This window comes from Opisthocomus hoazin, chromosome 9 (genome assembly GCF_030867145.1).
Source record: "Opisthocomus hoazin isolate bOpiHoa1 chromosome 9, bOpiHoa1.hap1, whole genome shotgun sequence".
Classification (NCBI taxonomy): domain Eukaryota; kingdom Metazoa; phylum Chordata; class Aves; order Opisthocomiformes; family Opisthocomidae; genus Opisthocomus; species Opisthocomus hoazin.
Window position 1 is genome coordinate 10531875 of NC_134422.1, and position 6181 is coordinate 10538055.

The following is a 6181-nucleotide window of genomic DNA, read 5'->3' on the forward strand; positions in this document are numbered from 1 at the left end:
AATGTATATAACTGTGTAATATCATTTACTTTTTGAGCCCAGGCTTCCTTCTGATTTAATCAGTGGCCATTTTAACACTTCATTTGGTAGGAACGCAGCATCTTCTGGTCTGGTAGAAGAACTCCTGGCAATGGCAGCAGTAGCGTAGAGCCCAGTGGGACACCAGCCTTATGGGCAAGTATTTCCCTCCTGTCCTTCGCAGCACATTAAAATGTGGCAGAGTTAGAAGTGCTGTGGCAAACACCCGGGCACATCACAGCCATTTCCCTTCCATAACAGCAGATGGCAGTGAAGTTAAACAAATGGGTGGAAATAAATCGAGAAAAGGGGTTTTGCCTGCTGGATGGTGTTGCTGCAGGGAGCTCATAGAGCTCCGTGCATATTCAGACAGTGCAAGGTTCATTTCCAGTACACAGATCACCCGTGGCACGTTCAGGTAGCAGAAAATATTAATTCATTCATAGCTGTTCATAATCCAAGTCGTGTTTATTTTGTTTGTGTTGGTTTTGGTCATAGAAACAGTAGAACTGATAGAATCTGTTACCATTTCTTTCTTACATCCATATTTAAAACCTATGCGTAGCTGAACAGATGAGGATGAAGCTCAGTTTCAAGTGAGTAAACTTTTATTCTTTATTACATATCTTGTGCTACATCTGAGAGAATGAAGATCTATCACCATGGATTTCTTTAAAACTTTTATAATGCCAATTTTTATTTTATCTCAAAAAAGCTGCTTGAAATTGTTACTAAGATTTTGGTTTAAAGCCACAAGAACAAAGGGACTGCGAGTAAACTTTTACAGCCCTCCCTCACACTTTGAATTAATCTGACGTCTGGTGGAAGGATGGGAGAGGGGGATGTTTATTTTCCAATTTCCAGCAGGCAGATGATGGAGATGTCAGTATAGATATTTGACTGCAACTTTTGAGTTCCTTGCCTAAATTAAAAAGGGATGAAAAGATATTAGGGATGTTTACTTAATGTCATTAATATCTTTGTTCCATACCAGTATCATGAAAAAAAAATGCTTGTGGCATTTGATTTCCAATCAGATGCTTGACGATCAAATACAGTATCTATTTCCCTTATTTAGTGCTCTGTGCTTGAGCCACCCGAGGAAACCCAGCACGACTCTCCCTCCATCACATACCAAGGTAATTACTCAGTGCTGTACGATTATGCCAAGGACTGAAAGAGTGTCTTGCATACGGCATTCAAGGCCTAGATCTTCGTTTCAAAATCTGTTCAAGACGTTAGCAAGCTCTGGCTGAAGTCCTCAGCCATTAACAGTGCTGATGTGAATGTCAGTACTGTGACAGCAGAAGGAGAGGAACCTTCCTTGTCCCCCTCTTTCGGACCATTAGTGCTCTGCAGTACGGACCTGGACTCTGCAGCCCTATTGCTGAGAGAGGTATCGAGCCAGTGGGACTGCTCAGCGAGGAGAGGGCTTCGGGGCTGCTCTCTGGAGTTTCATTGCCCTTATCGTAGCATGCATAACTACGTATTTCTTTTCCAGCTCATATTTACACATACTATAGTTTTAATATGCTTTTAATCTTCCAGTTATATTCGAATTTTTGGTTAAAATATGTGCATGACACCCCAGTAGACATATTTATAACAAGCAAGGGCACAAGTTTCAATCACTTGTGAAGAAGCAGCCCTTCTTAATCCGTCAATCAGCCCATGCACAAAATGCACAGAGCATCAGTTCCTTTTTAGGTTATTTACTGTGACTTACGTATTTGCCAATAAATCTAAAATGCAGGTCAAAGAATATGTAGCTCAAGTAAATCCATAAATGTAGCAGAAAAGCTTCACTAACTACCTCAGATTGCCAAAGCTGAAGTCATTTCCTTGTTGTGAAAAATACTGAGGTCCATAAATTATTTTTATCACCTCTGGGGCAATGCAAACAGTTTCCCACAGATGCTGAAAGTATGATATGTTTTTTATTCAATATCAGAACACCACTTTTACACAGCTCTTAAAATATGAGGTCCAAGATTCTGCTTGTGCTTTAAGGCCCCAATTCAACAACATATTAAAACAGGTCCTGACATTAAACACGTGCCAAAGTGCTTTGTTGCATAGTCATAGATTGCTGAATTGGAGCCTAAAGGCTAAATCTTTTTCCCATGAAACTCAGAATTTACCTTCCATTTTCCTTCAAGGAAAACAAGGCATTTATCCAAACAAGATATAAACAAACATTTAAAAACATTGGAAAAGGCGTATCTTTCGGAGATCACTGGATGAGCAATAGCTCTGGAGGTAAACCTTAGACAAAAGTTGCTGTAACATTTCTTGCAATAGTTTAACTGGTGTTCATTTAAGGTTTAGTTTGCATTGTTTCCACGAAGAAAATAAAAATATTCTGAACATGTAAAGAACATAAGTATGAATGGTGAACATCCTACAGAGAACTTTGGAGAAAACACCACTGAATTAACTTACAGTACATTTGTTAAACATGAGCAGCTCTAATAATGACATTTCATTTAACAATGCCCTTTGTCTTTTCAGTTCATCAGTTACCTATTTCAGTAATGAACTGCAGTCATACCATTCTGATTTTCTTCTAACGTAAAGGCTGAGATCACTTCACTTGCAGTGGAGCGTGATGCTATTATTCTGTTTGTGGCTTAGGAAAAAAGCCATAGAATATATCACAATTGTAATTGGGTAACAAATATTAAAGTCTGTGATTGGTAAGGATACCAGTAATGTTGTTTAGCTTTTAATGGGAAGAAGTAAAATTAAAAAAAAAAAAAAAAAGACAAGAAAGAAATGGTTGAAAATGCTCAGCATATCTATTTCATGAGTGGAGCAGTAAGTATTCAGCTGGGAAAAAAAATGAGCCACGCATTAAACGTTATTTTAATTTTTTATCAACAGTCCATGCATAGAACTTAACAGCAGCATTTTCGGGTAGGATGAATAAACTCAGTTGCAAAAATAACTTGGAGTTGCCTGCAGTATTTAAGGAGGATTTTGTAAAGAGCTAGAGGAAGTCAGATTAAGTGGTAATATCCCACTTTGTGCTATGTAAACACAAGACAGATAAAAATATCATAGGTCTACTTGATGTGATCCGTAAGTCTTACCAGGGGTAATGGAGCCTACTTTCACTCATTTGCCTACCTCTTTTTCGGGTTTCTTAGATTTCAAAAGCGTTTTCATTGCCTTTCTAGCTGCAAGAGAGACATTTTCACCAGGCTCCCGTTTTCACTTTTCTGTTCACCATGATCCACTCAAAATATTTTCAGAGCTCACCAAAAACATTTAATTAGCAAAGACTGGTGTTCAGCACTTCATAATCTTTTCCCAACAGGACCAAATCTGCACAATTTACAATAGATCTTTGGAAAACCGCTTTTTACCATGTGCTGCATCTATAGATCTCTCTCAATTACCCACAGTAAATTTAGGCATTGTACAAGAGCAAATTTTACAGTCCATGAAGAGATGAAGTGAAATCTAGATGAAATTCATTGTGACAGATTCTCAGTTAGTGCCCTGATGTGTCTGTATTACAGAAGATAGACATTCTATTAGCATGGAAGCTCCCATAATGGACTGTGAATCATTTCAGGTAATAGAGATGCCAACTGGAATGACTGAAAAGCACTATTGAATTCCATTAGAGCTCTTTGTTTTTAAATCAGTCATTTCTTTGTGAATATCCAACTATATACTTCTTGACCCTAGCTGAGAGTAATAATTGTGAACTAATATTACAAAACATTAATCTGAGTTACTGTTCAATTAATGTTTCTGTTCAAGGGTTATTTTTATGCTGCAAATGTGAAGGAGACTGTGGCTTGTATTACAAATAAGTATTTGGACATGAGCTAGTGCAGAATGCAATTTTCAGTTATATTTCTGTCTTCACTGCATTCAGTCTCATCTCATTAGCTGTAAAAAGACTCGGGTATTGGCTTTTCTTTTTCCGAAGTCATCCTACCAGAATAAAATAACTATAATCAACAAATCTATAAAGATAAACATTTTTATAAGGGATGCCACAAATAGTCGTCTTTCATTTAGGTGCTTGGTTAATTATCAGCAAAATAACTAACACCATATCCTGCTACCCAAACAGCCCCACCTTATCTATCAATCATGTATGATTTATCAGACTTGATAATTGCTCAGATAATTAGCACAGAATTTAGGTTTACTCAGTGTGCTGAAACCTCAGAAATGCCTGCATAATTGCCATTTGTGTACTAGATGAAGTTATGAATAATTCTTTTTCACATAAATATGAAGGCTGGATCGCAGGCAGTGCATATTCCTCACCCGTTGCCATTAATGCAGATATCATGCATTGTCACATGTTAACTATATGTATATAGTTAAAGCAATTAAAATACGTATCTGTAAAAATAAGGGGAAAATCTTTCCCTTTGTTTGTAACTACTGCCTGCTTCTTTCACAAGAAAGTATAGAAGGAAGACTGAAGGAAAATTAGTCTTCTCAGTACAGAGGCAACCGGATTTGAATCTCTCTTTGTAACGTTCTCACATAAATCCTTTGGGAAGACTTGAAAAAGAGTAGGCTCTATATCTTCTGTCTACGATCATCTATTTTCACATCAGAATGAGCAACATTATCCTTCTATGCTAGAGTATCTGTGTCTACAGCTTGAAAATGAGACTCTCCTTAATGCTGTAATGACAGGTGTAAGATTAACTTTGTTAGGTGTCTAGCCACTCATGCAAACTAAATTAAATTAATGGAACAAATTTCTCTCATAATTAAGATAAAAATTCATGTCAGCTGTAACCTTGCTGTACACTAATTATATACAAATGATTTATCATCTGCTTCGCCCAGAATATTAATCCTCAACTCATTGATAACTGCAGCCAGTGTTAAGAGATGAGAGTTGATTAACTATGACAGATTGGGCAACCACAGCACCAAGTGCCTGAACAACCAGTGAAACCAATAATATTCAAATAGCACTTCTTTTTTAAAAATGCATTCCCTTGGAAACAGATGCGTGTTTAATGAGGGATACGGAGATTATTTCAATAACGACTGATATTGGAACAGTGGACAGAACTAATCAATAATAATTAAGCCCTTAGCCTGGTTCAGATGTGGTTCTATAAAGCAGGTTATAGACACGTTAGTGAGATACGAGTTCGGGCCATGTTACATCTAATGTCTTCATGCCTTGCTGTTACTTTTTTATTTTTCCTACTGCAGAAGGTGTTGCATGGTTTACACATATGACAAACCCAAGAATCAAGTTTTGGCTCCCATCATGTCTAATAAAAAGAAGAAGAAACTGATGCCACCAATAGCACTTTGAAAGTCCAAATGGAAAGCCCTGTGATAATTATGCTTTGGGAAATGGTACCTCTTTATGAAAATGTTGTTCCACCAAAAAACCCACCACCCAAACAACAAACAAAAACCAACAACCCTCGAAGCATCGTCTGTTAAACAGGACACTGTTTGATCTCTTGGAAGATGACACTATACTTTAAATGATAATTATTAAAATTAACTTGTGAAACCTTTAAGAAAAAGCTATTAGTCTTCTTTTTTTTTTAAATAGCTGATCTGTATTTTGGGGAAGATTGTTAGTTAATAGTGTATCCTTTAATGAATAAAATATACGCAAAATTCCAGACATGTTGAAGATTTACAGGTTTGGCCTTGTGTTTTATTTGCTATTAATTCTGTCTCCCCAGGACAGCTTTTTTATACTAATTGCTCATTGAGACTCCAAGAATCCCTGTCAGAATGAAGAAAAAAAACCTGTCTTGTACCTAGGCATTAATAAGGCACAACCAGCAAGCTGGTTGAACTAAGTAATATTGTTGTAAATTAACTATTTTCCTGAAAAGTTGGTGTGTCTGAAGCCGAGATATGTGTGGAAAGAAAACCTAATTGCTAATGTAGAACCGAAGATAATTATGAAGTTAACGCAGAGTGTGGACCTGTTACTCACACTGGTAAGCTGGGGCGAGCCCCGCGCCGTACTGCTCGGTTTGGGGCGCGGGGCTGTACAGTGACTACACCGATGGCCAAGGGGGCTGGAGAGAGGTTCCCTACACTCCCAGCCGGGCACTGCAGGCACAGCTCAAGCTTTCCTGTTGACAAAAGTGCTGTGATTCTGACGTGAAGGAACAAAGTCCAAGAAATTGGCTCCTATCCT

At 37.7% G+C, this 6181-nt stretch overlaps 1 long non-coding RNA gene across 1 annotated transcript; it reads left to right on the top strand.

The window, feature by feature from the left end:
* The first annotated feature begins 366 nt into the window (after positions 1-366).
* LOC142362418 (uncharacterized) lies at positions 367-5594 on the top strand. Its single transcript, XR_012765064.1, has 4 exons — positions 367-436; positions 584-614; positions 1097-1157; positions 5224-5594. It is a non-coding gene; the product is annotated as an uncharacterized LOC142362418 (long non-coding RNA).
* Positions 5595-6181: the final 587 nt, after the last annotated feature.